The 16,123-nt window shown below is 39.6% G+C and overlaps 1 protein-coding gene across 2 annotated transcripts in view; it reads left to right on the forward strand.

The window, feature by feature from the left end:
* Positions 1-8,917: 8,917 nt before the first annotated feature.
* LOC106057771 (neuronal acetylcholine receptor subunit alpha-10-like) overlaps positions 8,918-16,123 on the forward strand; it is a 199,171-nt gene continuing 191,965 nt past the window's right edge. Inside the window, exon 1 of one of the 2 annotated variants that reach the window (XM_056037292.1) lies at positions 8,918-9,152. The gene's annotated coding sequence lies outside the window, so the exon portion shown is untranslated. The remainder of the gene's footprint in view (positions 9,153-16,123) is intronic. The other variant, XM_056037304.1, reaches the window with a different exon arrangement.

Consider the following 16,123-nt stretch of genomic DNA (forward strand, 5'->3'; position numbering starts at 1 on the left):
GCATGACATCGACATGACACACCAAGACGCTGCTAGTATGACATCGACATAACACACCAACAGGCTGCTAGCATGACATTGATATGACACACCAAGACGCTGCTAGCATGACATAGACATGAATAACCAACACGCTGCTAGCATGACATCAACAAGACACACCAACACGCTGCTAGCATGACACCGACATGGCACACAACACACTGCTAGCATGACACCGACATGGCACACCGAGACGCTGCTAGCATGACACCGACATGACACACCAACACACTGCTAGCATGACACCGACATGACACACCAACACACTGCTAGCATGACACCGACATGACACACCAACACACTGCTAGCATGACACCGACATGACACACCAACACACTTCTAGCATGACACCTACATGTCACACCGAGACGCTGCTAGCATGACACCGACATGACACACCAACACACTGCTAGCATGACACCGACATGACACACCAACACACTGCTAGCATGACACCGACATGACACACCAACACGCTGCTAGTATGACATCGACATGACACACTAACACGCTGCTAGCATGACATCGACATGACACACCAACACGCTGCTAGCATGACACCGACATGACACACCAACACACTGCTAGCATGACATAGACATGACAAACCAACAGGCTGCTAGCATGACATAGACATGACACACCAACACGCTGCTAGCATGACATCGACATGACACACCAGCACGTTGCTAGCATGACATCGACATGACACACCAGCACGTTGCCAGTATGACATCGACATGACACACCAGCATGTTGCCAGCATGACATCGACATGACACACCAAGACGCTGCTAGTATGACATCGACATAACACACCAACAGGCTGCTAGCATGACATTGATATGACACACCAAGACGCTGCTAGCATGACATCGACATGACACACTAACACGCTGCTAGCATGACATCGACATGACACACCAACACGCTGCTAGCATGACACCGACATGACACACCAACACACTGCTAGCATGACATAGACATGACAAACCAACAGGCTGCTAGCATGACATCGACATGACACACCAGCATGTTGCCAGCATGACATCGACATGACACACCAAGACGCTGCTAGTATGACATCGACATAACACACCAACAGGCTGCTAGCATGACATTAATATGACACACCAAGACGCTGCTAGCATGACATAGACATGAATAACCAACACGCTGCTAGCATGACATCAACAAGACACACCAACACGCTGCTAGCATGACACCGACATGGCACACAACACACTGCTAGCATGACACCGACATGGCACACCGAGACGCTGCTAGCATGACACCGACATGACACACCAACACACTGCTAGCATGACACCGACATGACACACCAACACACTGCTAGCATGACACCGACATGACACACCAACACACTGCTAGCATGACACCGACATGACACACCAACACACTTCTAGCATGACACCTACATGTCACACCGAGACGCTGCTAGCATGACACCGACATGACACACCAACACACTGCTAGCATGACACCGACATGACACACCAACACACTGCTAGCATGACACCGACATGACACACCAACACGCTGCTAGTATGACATCGACATGACACACTAACACGCTGCTAGCATGACATCGACATGACACACCAACACGCTGCTAGCATGACACCGACATGACACACCGAGACGCTGCTTGCATGACACCGACATGACACATCAACACGCTGCTAGCATGACATCGACATGACACACCGAGACGCTGCTAGCATGACACCGATATGACACACCGAGACGCTGCTTGCATGACACCGACATGACACACCAACACGCTGCTAGCATGACACCGACATGGCACACCAACACGCTGCTAGCATGACACCGACATAACATACCAACAGGCTGCTAGCATGACACCGACATGGCACACCAACACGCTGCTAGCATGACACCGACATGACACACCGAGACGTTGCTTGCATGACACCAACATGACACACCAACACGCTGCTAGCATGACACCGACATGACACACCGAGACGTTGCTTGCATGACACCAACATGACACACCAACACGCTGCTTGCATGACACCGACATGACACACCAACACACTGCTAGCATGACACCGACATGACACACCAACACGTTGCTAGTATCTACTCAAAGTTTTACACAAATAGTCGTATTATGCTCTATTGGTATGAACATATTGACACCCAGTGACGTGTACACAGAAACAGATCATGCTCTCGCAGACGTCTGCCATGCCTGGGGATTGTCCAGAAAAGGTCAACAAAAATACCCGATAAGTTCAAACGTTGCCATTTGTTCTGTTTGTATTTTTATTTCCCAAAGTTGGCATCGATGCCAACTCTATAACAGAGAGAAGATGCCAACACTATAGCAGAGATAAAAGAAAAATTGTCATGGAATTCCCATATTAATGAAACTATTAAAACATCAAACAAAGCATCATGGATTATTAATAGAAATTTGTATAAGAACATTAAACTAAAATGTTATTTAACCTTGGTTTAGCCAATAATAGAATGTGTATCCTCTGTTTGGGATCCCTCAACTCAAGAAAACATTAAGAAACTGGAACAGACACAAAATAGAGCAATGAGATTTATAACAAATGAATATTCACATTTGACTAGAGTAACACCTTTAGTAAAATGTATTAACATAGAAAGCTCTCATGATAGAAGACTCAAAATTAAAGTAGCAATTAAACATAAAACACCGAATCATTATCTTCAAATACAAAAACACAATCTAATAAAATACTCAGAAAGACACAAAGATAAAGGCACATTCCTCGTTCCATATGCTAGGACAAATTTGTACAAATGCTCCTTCTTCCCTAGTGCTATTAGAGCATGGAATGGGTTGTATGAGCCAGCCAGGAAAACCAATGACTAGGCAGAATGTAAGTCATTAGTTAACAATTTAACATGCATGACTCGTAGGAAGTAATCATCTTCTTTTTTGAAGTATCGTCTCTATTGTATAAGATAAGAAGATAAGAGAAGATGCCAACTCTATAACAGAGAGAACATACCAACTCTCTATAATCAGAGAGAAGATACCAAAGTTGTCAAGGATAGATATACTACAGAGGTATGGGTGTACACAGAATTATAGACACACAGTATGTTCTTTTATGACCGACTTTACTAAAGTAACATCGAAATTTATTTCAATCTCCACTGTTGGTATTAAAATAGGTGAGGCCAAGTGTGAATATTAATGTTTTTCTTTTTTGTTTGTTTACCAGGGCTACATGAGAGATGGACTTGTAGACTAAGTTTCAAGAACATAATCCCTACATTAAAAACAAGATCTGAACAGTGAACTACAAGATTGAAAATTGTAATTAGGGGGCTGGACTTCAGGCTACACCTCTACACGGGTAACCAGACGATCGAAGATGGCATAGTTATGTATTGCTTGTTTCCTAATTTCTTTAAAGCGGCGACCTGTAAAGGGGACTAATTCAGCTTATACCACCACTTCAGTCAATTACAATTGCTTTCCCTTGTTCGATATACCAAACAAAATAATTAATTACCAATTGTTAATTAATTAGCTTGATAGGAGATTAGGTGTCTGAGAAATAACGTGTACAAACTTTTTACCAGACAGACAGACAAACATACAGAGTGCCTTGATATAGGCTTTGAAAAAAATCATATTGAGCACAATGTTTCACAAATAAAAAAAAAGTGTCCTAAATTTGGATCGAATCTAGGCAAAGATGCCGCGAGAGCGTAGGTTGTGAGGGGTAATCACTCTTGTCCTACTCCCCACCACACACACACACACATGCAAACACAACTTGATGGCCTTTCACGCTTGGGATTTATTTGTGTCAGTTTAGTTTGAATAAAAACTTTCTTGACAGGATTCGAAGAAAAAGAATCTATGAAAACAGTTCTAATTACTGAACTATTGATTCTACTGTCATAATCTCTCTCTGATCTGGGTGCTCTTTTTTAAGTCCGAGTAGATCTAAACTCACCCTCGAAAATCCTTTGTTTGGATTCTTCTTACAGTTAATCAGTTGCAGTAACACATTTTGAACTTTTTTTAAGAAACTAGCACACATCTATGTATGTATGTATGTATGTATGTATGTATGTATGTATGTATGTATGTATGTATGTATGTATGTATGTATGTATGTATGTATGGTTTCAAAGGTTGTCATGGCCAGGGGTGTCAATGGGGTTAAGCTCCCATTGTCTATAAAATACTCCTAATGGCATGCGTCTCAAATAGCCTCTGACAACTAAGTCCAGCACCTGGCCTGCTCGTGTGGCTTAGATATTAAGCCCGGCGAAACTGCTCTTACTAACAGGTGAAGGGGTGAAGGCGGATACCTGGCGCCACAAAACCGGGAGCTTCGGGCAGATGGAGCTCGTCAGCCTAGTAAGGCAGTTCATCTAGGAGAGGGGTACTCTGACTTCAAACCCCCGCTGCCTTGCGGTACTGAGGCTTCAGGAGACAACCTCGAGGAGAAATCAGGAGTGAAGCCCCTTAGGCGTTGGGAGTATCAGCTGCGAAATTCCCTCCGGCAGCTTCTGCAACTGAGTTGGTGCCAAATGTAATGCGATGCGTTCCTTTGGATCACATCAGCAAGGTCGAGAGAGGGATCATGACGCATGGGCCACCCATGACCCCTTTATCCAAGGCCCAGGAATGCGCCCCGGAGAGGAAACTCTGGTGCTGCTGCAAAGCGGCTAAAACAACACGGGAGACAACAGTTACGGGTTATAAGTCCAACTTGATTGGCGTAATGTATGGACGCCACGGGTTGTCTCTGACGGTGGGAGAGGTCTTCGCGCCTCACTGATCAGCTACCGCCCGCCTCAACCTGGGCAGCCCCCAGTCAGTTAGGTGCTGATCCGCCACAGCCTGCCTGCTCTAATGGGTGCTTAGAGCTTAGTTTAAAACGACAAGTAGGCTGGAAACTTGCACCAAGCAACAAAAGAAGAAAAATTAAACTGAAAAAGAAAATCCCTGTCATGCGACTGGCCACTTGGAATGTGAGGACAATGTGTCCTGGTCTCACTGATGATCTAAGGCAGATCGACGATGCAAGGAAGACGGCAGTTATAAACAACGAGCTAAAAAGGCTACATATCGACATTGCAGCCCTGCAAGAAACCCGACTGGCCGAAAACGGCATGCTCCGCGAGACTGACTACACTTTCTTTTGGAAAGGGAAAGCACAGGATGAGACTCGAATACATGGTGTGGGCTTTGCTGTCAAGAACAGTCTTCTTCCCATGATAGTCCCTCCAGTTGGTGGCTCGGAACGGCTACTAAGCATAAGTATGATGACAGCATCTGGAAAAGTCACTCTAATTAGTGCCTATGCCCCCACACTAAGCTCGCTTCAGGAGGACAAAGACAAGTTCTATGAAGACCTCAAAGAAGCGATTGCAAACATTCCTCAAAAAGAACATATGATCCTTCTAGGTGACTTCAATGCCAGAGTAGGATCAGATCACACTATCTGGCCAGACTGTCTTGGGCTTTTTGGAATCGGAAAGATGAATGAGAACGGACAAAGACTGCTTGAATTCTGCACATACCATAAGCTCTGCATTACCAACACATACTTCAGAACAAAACCACAGCACTGTGTCTCATGGAGACACCCTAGGTCTGGGCACTGGCACCAGCTGGATATGATACTGACACGAAAAAAGGACATTGGAAATATACTGCTGACACGTAGCTACCAAAGCGCGGATTGTGATACTGATCATACTTTAGTGTCCTGCCGGACAAGACTGTTGCCAACTAAGATCCACACATCACAGGGAAAAAGAAAATCACGCCTGAATACTACTAGCACAAAAAATCCTGATCTTTGCACCGAATTTGAGAACAAATTAGAGGAAGCTTTTAAAAACTTCTCTGTGACTGAGGTAGAAAAAAGCTGGACGTTTATGCGTGATACAATCTACCAAACATCATCACTGGTCTTTGGAAACAAAACCAAGAAAAGCGAAGACTGGTTTGAAGCTAGTCTACCAGAAATGGAAACTGCCACTACGAACAAGAGAGCAGCCATGCTAATCTACAAGAAGGATCCCACCCCAAGCAACTTAAAAAGGCTCAGAGCTGCACGCAACAATGCCCAAAGAGTAGCGAGACAATGTGCTAACAAATACTGGCAGGAGCTATGCGAAGATATTCAATCTTGTGCAGGCTGTGGTAACATAAGAGGACTATATGAGGGCATGAGAAAAGCCTTTGGACCTCACACCAGCAAGTGTGCTCCGCTCAAGTCAAAAGATGGCTCAATCATCAGCGATCGTGCGCTGCAAATGGAACGATGGGTTGAACACTATGCAGAACTCTACCAGATTAAAAACACCATCTCACCAAATGCTGTTTCCAACTTTCCATCACTTCCAGTTTTGACGGAATTAGACGAAACGCCCTCAGTAAAGGAGCTGAGCATTGCCATTGACATGCTTGCACATGGGAAAACACCCGGAGGAGATGGCATTCCTGCTGAAGTAATTCAGGCTGGAAAACATACCCTAATCAAACCACTCCATGAACTGCTAAGCTTGTGCTGGGAACAAGGAATGGTCCCCCAGGAATTGAAAGACTCCAACATTGTTACAATTTATAAAAATAAAGGCGACCGCTCTGATTGTAACAATTACAGAGGCATCTCACTGCTTAGCATAGTCGGAAAGGCTTTTGCTAGAGTATTACTAAAGCGATTACAGATCCTGGCAGATCGTGTTTATCCAGAGTCGCAGTGTGGCTTTAGGGCAGGTAGATCTACAACAGATATGATTTTCTCTCTTCGGCAGCTACAGGAGAAGAGCAGAGAACAAAAGCAGCCCCTCTTCATAGCATTTATTGATTTGACCAAGGCCTTTGACCTTGTTAGCAGAAGCGGTCTGTTTGCTGTACTAGAGAGAATCGGCTGCCCAAATAAGTTAAGAAAACTAGTGTCAGCTTTTCACGAAAATATGCAGGGCACCGTTCAGTTTGAAAGTTCTTCCTCCAGGCCATTCTCCATTAAGAGCGGTGTCAAACAAGGATGTGTACTGGCCCCTACACTATTTGGCATCTTCTTCTCAGTCGTACTATCCAGTGCTTTTAAATCCCTGGAAGACGGAATATACATCCATAGCAGATCTGATGGAATGCTCTTTAACCTGGCACGTCTTAAAGCCAAAACGAAAAGGCGTCGTATCTTGATAAGGGAGCTGCTGTTTGCCGATGACGCGGCACTCGTATCTCACTCACAAGGAGATCTACAGAAGCTAGTGAACGCCTTAGCAGCTGCTTGTCAAGAGTTTAGCCTTACTATAAGTCTCTCCAAGACCGAAATCCTGGCACAAGACGTCGCAGAAATACCTATAATACAAATTGGGAACCACACCCTTTCAGTGGTGCAGGAATTTACCTACTTGGGTTCAACAATTGTCAGTAACCTAGACTTAGACATCGAGCTGACAAAAAGGATAGGAAAAGCTACCACAGCATTGGCAAAACTCTCCAAGCGCGTCTGGGAAAATGGTAAATTGACCACAGCGACCAAAATCCTAGTCTACAACGCCTGTGTTGTGAGCACTCTCCTTTATGGCAGTGAGAGCTGGTCAACATACATGTACCAAGAGCACAGATTGAATAGTTTCCACTTGCGCTGCCTGAGACGCATAATGGGCATCTCTTGGAGGGACCATGTCTCCAATCAGGAAGTTTTAAGATTGGCCAATATGAATAGCATGTATGCTCTCCTGACACAAAGAAGATTACGCTGGCTCGGACATGTCACCCGCATGCCAGATGGCAGAATCCCGAAAGATATCTTATATGCTGAGCTTGTGGAAGGAGTCAGACCCAAGGGCCGCCCAAGACTAACATATAGAGATGTCTGCAAGCGAGACATGAGAGCCTCAGGCATCAGCGAAAGTATGTGGGAAAACATAGCCAAAGACCGGAGTGCATGGAGACAGACTGTGCGTGCTGGGACAACCCTTGCTGAGAACAAAAGAATTGAAGCGGCTTTAATCAAGAGGGATAAAAAGAAAGCTGCCCTGTCTGCTAGCCCTAAATCAGAGGCATACACATGTACGAATTGTGGCAAAGTCTGCCGTTCTAGAATTGGCTTGATTAGCCACACCAGATTCTGCCCCGTCTCAAGATTAAGCCAAAACCAGTGACTCATTTGGGCGCATCCATTGCCTTTCGAGACAAAAGGAGCCATATATATATATGTATGTATGTATGTATGTATGTATGTATGTATGTATGTATGTATGTATGTTAGTATGTATGTATGTATGTATGTATGTATGTATGTATGTATGTATGTATGTTAGTATGTATGTATGTATGTATGTATGTATGTATGTATGTATGTACGTATCTATTAATCCATCAATCAATCAATCTATCTATCTATCTATCTATCTATCTATCTATCTATCTATCTATCTATCTATCTATCTATCTATCTGCATGCCTGCCTGTCTATCTATCTATCTAAATTAATCTAATCTAATCTAATCTAATCTAATTTAATCTAATCTATTCTATTTATCCATCTATTTATCCATCCATGTATCAATTTCTATCTATCTATCTATCTATCTATCTATCTATCTATCTATCTATCTATCTATCTATCTATCTATCTATCTATCTATCTATCTATCTATCTGTCTGTCTATCTATCTATCTATCTATCTATCTATCTCTGTCTGTCTGTCTGTCTATCTCTACATATGTGTACACGTCAAGCTATATTCTAACTCTAACGTAAGAGACACGCCACCCAGTCCTCTCTGCTGCAGACAACTCCAGTGGTGCTGGTGCTAGTTGAGCCTACCGCCGCCTCACAGCGCACAGATCGTTCGGTCAGCAGACGTCAAAAGTCAAATCTCGAAGTTCGTTTTCATTGGTTTCATGTCACTCTTTTTATGTCTTTTTTTGTTTGTTAGGAAATGGACTCCCCCCCCCCTCCCACCACACACACACAGATTGTTGCAGTCACAATATTATTTGTTCTGGAAGATTCTTGAACTAAATCAATCTATCGTATTGAAGATGTATTCATTCATGTAATGCAGTCGTGAATTCAAACTTCCAGGTAAGTTGCAATGTTGTTGTTTTTCTTTTTGATACAACGAAGTGTACATACATTTCATGTTTAATTACTCTCGTGAATGTTTGGGTATAGCGGTGTGCGTATGTGTGTGTGCTTGTCCGCCCAATATCTTGTTGAGAGCTTGTGTCTATTGTCTGTTTTATAAATCCAACGAATAACTTATTGTATGTAGACGTATAATTTGGTCTGTGTATCTATCACTGCAGTTATTCATCATCTGCCGATATAAGTACTACAAAAAAGGCTTATTTTATCTTATCCTCTAAGATACAGATTCAAATAAGAAGATAATTATATAAATCTATTCAAACTTAAACTCTGCCAACTTGTTGGTTCTCCTGGCTGATTCACACAACCCATTCCATGGTCTAACAGCGCTATGTAAGAAGGAGCATTTGTATAAATTTGTCCTAGCATATGGAACGAGGAATGTGCCTTTATCTTTCTGTCTTTCTGAGTATTTTATTAGGTTTTGTTTTAGCATTTGAAGATTATGGTTCAGAGTTTTATGTATAATTGCTACTTTATTTATTTAGTCTTCTATCCTGAAGGCTTTCTAAATTTAGTGATTTTACTAAAGGTGTTACTCTAGTCAAATGTTTTGTTTTTTTTAATGACTCTCACTACTCTATTGTGTCTGCTCCAGTTCCTGAATATTTTCTTGAGTTGAGGGGTCCCAAACAAAGGAAGCATATTCTATTATTTGCGGAAAAACTATAACAGACAGATTTGTGGTTATCCGGTGTATAAAGTAAAGAAAATGTTGCAATCAAAGCTATGTAAAGTTCCCTTTCAGAACTTGCGGCCTATCTTGTAAAGGTTTCTGTGACCCAGCACAACGACTCGACTTTTCCCCATTACAACTGGGTTCACTCAGAGGCGCCCAAATATACCGAAATTAAAAATCCGAGTTTTCACTAGGATTCGAACCCGGGACCCCCAGAGGTACCGCACCACAATTATAAGCTAAGAGGCACGAAATAATTTCCATCTGGAGGAAGCATTAGACTTTTATTCTATGGCTCGAGGTGTGAAAGGAGATTTGCTAAGAAGATCAGCTGCCGTGCATTGATTTATAGGAAATTGTTCATTTGTATGTTCTTATTGAGTTGTTGATAATACATATTAGTGTGAACAAATTGATAGTATATATTCGTGTGAACAAGTTGATAGTACGTATTAGTGTGAACAAATTGATAATACGTATTAGTGTGAACAAATTGATAATACATATTAGTGTGAACAAGTTGATAATACATATTAGTGTGAACAAATTGATAATACGTATTAGTGTGAACAAATTGATAATACATATTAGTGTGAACAAGTTGATAATACATATTAGTGTGAACAAATTGATAATACATATTAGTGTGAACAAATTGATAATACATATTAGTGTGAACAAATTGATAATACATATTAGTGTGAACAAATTGATAATACATATTAGTGTGAACAAATTGATAATACGTATTAGTGTGAACAAATTGATAATACGTATTAGTGTGAACAAATTGATAATACGTATTAGTGTGAACAAATTGATAATACATATTAGTGTGAACAAATTGATAATACGTATTAGTGTGAACAAATTGATAATACGTATTAGTGTGAACAAGTTGATAATACGTATTAGTGTGAACAAGTTTATAATACGTATTAGTGTGAACAAATTGATAATACATATTAGTGTGAACAAATTGATAATACGTATTAGTGTGAACAAGTTTATAATACGTATTAGTGTGAACAAATTGATAATACGTATTAGTGTGAACAAATTGATAATACGTATTAGTGTGAACAAATTGATAATACGTATTAGTGTGAACAAATTGATAATACGTATTAGTGTGAACAAATTGATAATACGTATTAGTGTGAACAAGTTGATAGTATGAATTAGGGATGCCATTTGCAGAGTTGGTGCCATTTCTATAACCCTAAAACTATTTCCATCCTAAGCCTGACTCTGTTCTCAAACTTCAGTTGTTTATCTTATGTTATAGTCTTTTTCTGCGTAATAAGCAGCTCAAAACGGTGTGTTACGGCGAACGATTGGCCTCGGTTACTCGGTAGCGGCATTTTTTTTTCATTCTCACTTTTGAAATCTTTTATAATTCACAGTGAATATTAAACGGAAACCAAAACAGATTATTTCCCTTTTTGTTTATTCGTTTTTGGTCACAAATAATTCCAGTGACATCTTCAAGACATATAAAGTGGAGTTATGATTATTATTAAAGATTTATTACATTTATTGTAACTATAGTCAGAATGTAGTTATTTGGATTTTAAAAAAAATATCATACATAATCCTTTGCAACGGTTTGATTAAAACAACCACAGAAACTTCAACAAAGTTCTGTTGGTTTCTAAGAAAGGTATGTACCTCGAATAGTTGCAAATTAGTAGACCCATGTGTACACATTGTTATTGAGAGAATGATTCTTTTGTGAAACAACTAGAAATACAACTTATAATCAGTTCTTTTAATATAAATCTTTGTTTGTACATTTTCTTGACCAATATAATTTGTGTCGTCAAAATTGTTAAATCCCTACATTTCACAGGCGGATCAAATTATTAAAAAGATCAGTTAGAGCAGAGGTTCTCAAACTTTTTGTCCCGCTGACCCCTTTATATAGTCAGCTAAAAAAAGGCTACATAAATGCATAGCATGTAAATTACAAATGCAGAAAAGAAACATGTTGTTAAAGGAGTGTTTATTGAAATTATTGCTTTGGTTGAAAGTAAAATTTAACAAAATTAAAAATTGGATGATGTTGTTAACATTTTATTAGTGCATTTAATGTCGGAATCAAGCAACCATAAGTTTACACAATTTCTAATTGGTTTCTTTTATTTCTGATGAGATTCGTAACCAGCTGAATCCACAATCTACCAAATTAAAAGACGGAAATGCAGTTGACAAGTTTTGTACAATAGACCTCTCAATTCAGGAAATCAACTTGGAATCAGTTTTTGTAACCAGTATTTGTGCTATCTTAGTTCGAATATTAGTGTCCCTCATTTGTGGATGTTTCAATAAGCTGCTTTCGTATTGGTGTGGATTCATCTGTGTTTAAAATCTTTGTCCACAAACAAAAGTGAAGATTGTCTTCATATCTTTGGATTAGGTCCTCGTTGACTAGTAGGTAATAGACACAGTAGGTCCTCGTTGAATAGTAGGTAATAGACATAGTAGGTCCTCGTTGAATAGTAGGTAATAGACACAGTAGGTCCTCGTTGAATAGTAGGTAATAGATTAAACAGCAGTGCGGGGCAAGTTGATTAGTTATAAAATTGGATTTAAACGAAGAAGTTATTTAATTGAATACAATTTTCATATTTTTAGACCCGTCTTACGGAGCCCGGAACAATAGTTTGAGAACCACTGAGATAGAGCATTTCTAATATAATAATGAAGTCTTTATGTGTTAGTTCCTTATATGAAATCTATATGTGATAATTCCTATTATGAAGTTTATGTGTTATTTCTTATATGAAGTCTATATTTGTTAGATCCTATTATGAAGTCTTATATGTGTTAGTTCCTATTATCAAGTCTATATGTGTTAGTTCCTATTATGAAGACTATATGTGTTATTTGTTATATAAGGTCTGTATAGGTTTATTCCTGTATGCAGTGTTTATGGTTTAATGCCTACATGAAGTCTATGTGTGTTAGTTCCTATATGAAGTCTATGTGTGTTAGTTCCTACATGAAGTCTATGTGTGTTAGTTCCTATTATCAAGTCTATATGTGTTAGTTCCTATTATGAAGACTATATGTGTTATTTGTTATATAAGGTCTGTATAGGTTTATTCCTGTATGCAGTGTTTATGGTTTAATGCCTACATGAAGTCTATGTGTGTTAGTTCCTATATGAAGTCTATGTGTGTTAGTTCCTACATGAAGTCTATGTGTGTTAGTTCCTATATGAAGTCTAAGTGTGTTAGTTCCTACATGAAGTCTATGTGTGTTAGTTCCTACATGAAGTCTATGTGTGTTAGTTCATATACGAAGTCTATGTGTGTTAGTTCCTATATGAAGTCTATGTGTGTTAGTTCCTATTATGAAGTCTATGTGTGTTAGTTCCTACATGAAGTCTATGTGTGTTAGTTCCTACATGAAGTCTATGTGTGTTAGTTCCTATATGAAGTCTATGTGTGTTAGTTCCTACATGAAGTCTATGTGTGTTAGTTCGTATATGAAGTCTATGTGTATTAGTTCCTACATGAAGTCTATGTGTGTTAGTTCCTATATGAAGTCTATGTGTGTTAGTTCCTACATGAAGTCTATGTGTGTTAGTTCCTATTATGAAGTCTATCTGTATTAGCTCTTATTACACACAACCACCACGATATAAAACGTCACTATCCCAATGCAAGATGGTATTGTTCTATTGGCCACTTTTGAGTGAAAAATGTGCAGACGATTCCAGGACATGGCCACCAAAAAGACAATAAGATTTACATCTGACATTTCACGTTTCCTGGACAAATTGGGGTCAGACTAGACATTTGTTTCGTCTTAAGGAAGACTTCCCCATGGTTTGAGTTTTTACTTCGTCAAAACGTGCGCACTTTGAGTTTGTGTTTGTCACTATGAGGCTTTTATTTATTCAATACAAACATATTAGAAGATAAAATATAAACACAACTTTTGTTTAAAACTCTGCTATCATTTTACTTGCTTACTCTTTTTTATTTCTAAATCTATTTTCTTTCTCTTTTTTTTTTTAACATTCTAAATGGCAAAATGGCTGCCTGGTCGTGCGGTTTTCGCGCTGGACTGTCGTTCGGATTTATCGATGGTCCCGGGTTCAAACCCTGCCCGCTCCCATCCCCCGTCGTCCTGCGGGAGGTTTGGACTAGAAAGTAAATTATCTTAAACTCTGAAGGAACATCCGAAACATGTTAAACATACAAACAAATCTATTTTTTTTCTTTTTTAATATTCTAAATCTATTTTCTTTTTTTTTTTTTCTAAATCTATTTTCTTTCATTTTTTATATCAGTATTCTATCAATCTTCTTTTCAGGTTCTATTTTCTCTGTTTTTCTCTCTGTTTCTCTTCCTGCCTCTTTAGCTCCCATTGTCTCTCCCTCCCTCTCTCAATTTCTTTCTATCTTCATCGATCTCTCTCTCTCTCTCTCTCTCTCTCTCTCTTTTTCTCTCTCTCTTTCTCTTCTAGTCTGTCCTTCTCTGTCTCCTCTCTAATAATTTGTCCAACTTTTCTTGTCTGCTCACAAGCTCTGCCTCCTGTCAACATGATTACTTGGGGGTTTAGCTCTCGCTCAGTAGCTCATTCTTTGTCCCATCTCGTCTTATGTCACATGGACAGTGAACAGAAATCGAGTCGGTTACAGGCCTCAGCTAGTATGACTCATTGATTTCAAAAGTCAATTTCCTGCATTGTGTAATTTAAATCAGAGACGGTCCTTCGCCTGAGGGGGGCCCCGCGATATGAGAAATTAATATAGTTTAGTGTGAATTTTTCATGCAAAAAGTATCTGACTCATTAATTACGTTGATTAAAGGTGTCTGTATGGTACGGTTTAATTTGTACACAAATAATCTAGGCTTACGGCTCACAGCCCCACGTATGATAGCCTACTCGCCCCCCTCCCCCCCCCTATACTGCCAAGGCCGCCTTTGTTTCAATGATGATCAATGGGTGGATTATCTGAAATGAAAAATAATATTTATATCTAGAACCTTTTTGCAATGATAGTTTTAAAAAGATTCTAATATTTGAGTCAGTGATAACCGTGACTCCTAGACTAACTTAATTTTATCTATCAAAAGACAAAACAGTAACATAACAGTGTTAATTGAAAGTGTCACTTGGGCGAAACATTAACATAAAAGTGTTGATTGAAAGTGTCACTTGGGCGAAACATTAACATAACAGTGTTGATTGAAAGTGTCACTTGGGCGAAACATTAACATAACAGTGTTGATTGAAAGTGTCACTTGGGCGAAACATTTACATAACAGCGTTGATTGAAAGTGTCACTTGGGCGAAACATTTACATAACAGTGTTGATTGAAAGTGTCACTTGGGCGAAACATTTACATAACAGTGTTGATTGAAAGTGTCACTTGGGCGAAACATTTACATAACAGTGTTGATTGAAAGTGTCCATAGGATAACACAATAACATAACAATATTGATTAAAACTGTCACTAGGGCGACACATTGACATGACAACGTTGATTGAAAGTGTCACTAGGATAACACATTGACATGACAGTATGGATTGAGACTGTCACTACGACAACACATTGACATGACAGTATCAATTACACAAATATTTTTCTTTGTTGTTTTTTTTCTTTTTATTCTAAGCCTGAGAATGGGACGTCATCGGGGCTGTTAAATACATTTCCAACACTGCAAGACATCCCGGCATACCCTTCTTTCCCCCACTTCCGTTTCTGTTATCTCTTGACGTCTGCAACTTGTGGTGTTTTATTTCATCTGCACATCAACAGATAATGAGATGAGGGACAGAACACAATATTCCTTTTCCTGTCTCCAAGGATTGACGCGGACAAACTGCTGACCTTTCACCCCTGGTTGCTGCACTTTGTGTTCCTTTTTTTAACTAACGAAAGCTGAAGAGTTTCAGTAAGAAATCATTGTCTGTATCGATCAATAGGCATAGTGTCTTGATCAGGGCTTTAATAAATGGGAAGTTAGATCAGTACGTTGCTTTTCTTATGTACTAGTAGAAGTGCCCGTCAAACTAATGAAACTCAACGAATGTATTTTATTTTTCGTTTATTGATATTTATAGATTTATAGAGTTCGTCTCATCATTTATATTTATAGAGATAAACTTGGTGTTGCATAAAAACTGAACACAGAGAAAGACATGTATTAAAGAGATAAAGGGTTATAAAAGTATACCTTGAGTTTTCTAAGGGTTTATCT

Source organism: Biomphalaria glabrata, chromosome 1 (genome assembly GCF_947242115.1).
Source record: "Biomphalaria glabrata chromosome 1, xgBioGlab47.1, whole genome shotgun sequence".
In the NCBI taxonomy this organism is placed as follows: Eukaryota; Metazoa; Mollusca; class Gastropoda; family Planorbidae; genus Biomphalaria; species Biomphalaria glabrata.